Source organism: Grammomys surdaster, unplaced genomic scaffold (genome assembly GCF_004785775.1).
Source record: "Grammomys surdaster isolate TR1022 unplaced genomic scaffold, NIH_TR_1.0 139, whole genome shotgun sequence".
NCBI classification, from domain to species: domain Eukaryota; kingdom Metazoa; phylum Chordata; class Mammalia; order Rodentia; family Muridae; genus Grammomys; species Grammomys surdaster.
In genome coordinates, this window is record NW_021604597.1 from 7,271,787 (window position 1) to 7,272,634 (window position 848).

At 45.9% G+C, this 848-nt stretch overlaps 1 non-coding gene across 1 annotated transcript; it reads left to right on the forward strand.

Annotated features, from left to right (window-relative positions):
* Positions 1-486: 486 nt before the first annotated feature.
* Positions 487-616, forward strand: LOC114618048. Its single transcript, XR_003710910.1, has one exon. It is a non-coding gene; the product is annotated as a small nucleolar RNA SNORA17 (small nucleolar RNA).
* The last annotated feature ends 232 nt before the right edge of the window (positions 617-848 follow it).

Sequence of the window (848 nt, forward strand, 5' to 3'; positions counted from 1 at the left end):
CCTCTCCCTCCAGAAAGGGCAGGCTTCCCGGGGATATCAACCAAATATGAAATACCAAGTTATAATAGGACTAGACATGTGCCCTCATATTAAGGCTGGATGGGGCAACCAGTAAGAGAAAAGGGGTCCGAAAAGCAGGCAAAAGAGTCAGAAACAATGCCACTCCCACTCTAAGTAGTTCTGCCAAAACTACATAACCATAATGTATACAGCTATACAACCATAATGTATACAGAGGACCCATCAGACCTATACGGCCGTTATTGTTGGTTCAATCCCTGTGAGCCTCCATGAGCCCTGGTTAGTTGATTCTGTAGGCTGTTTTCTTGTGGTATATTTGATTCCTCCTGCTGCAACAATCTTTCCTTGCCTTTTGCTGCAGAATTTCCTGAGCTCTGCCTGATACTTGGCTGTGAGTCTCTAAATTCATAGGCTTCATCTAGCATAATCATCAAAACACATTTTTAATTAATAAATCTGAGAACCCCTGTCCCTAGAGGTGTTGCAGGTATAGCTGTTGTGACACATAGAAGTCAGTAGGTAGAAGAGACAAGAGAGGCTGTGTATTCTCAATATTCTGACCTGTGAACATCTGAATGATTAGCTGTCTAACATTCCTTAAAAACAAAACTGAGACACCACCAATGGGGTACCAGGGGGCCAGGACAGGGAGCTGGCCTGAAAGACCACCAGTTGGTTCCGTACACACCCAGAAGGGCTTCCAGAATGGGGAGCAAGCAAGAGACCAGAAAAACCCTGCCTGGGACCACAGTGAGTGAGCTGGAGATAGATGACCCTCACATGGGGCCACTCAAGTAGGCAGAAGAGAGGAGTGACCACTAGACCAT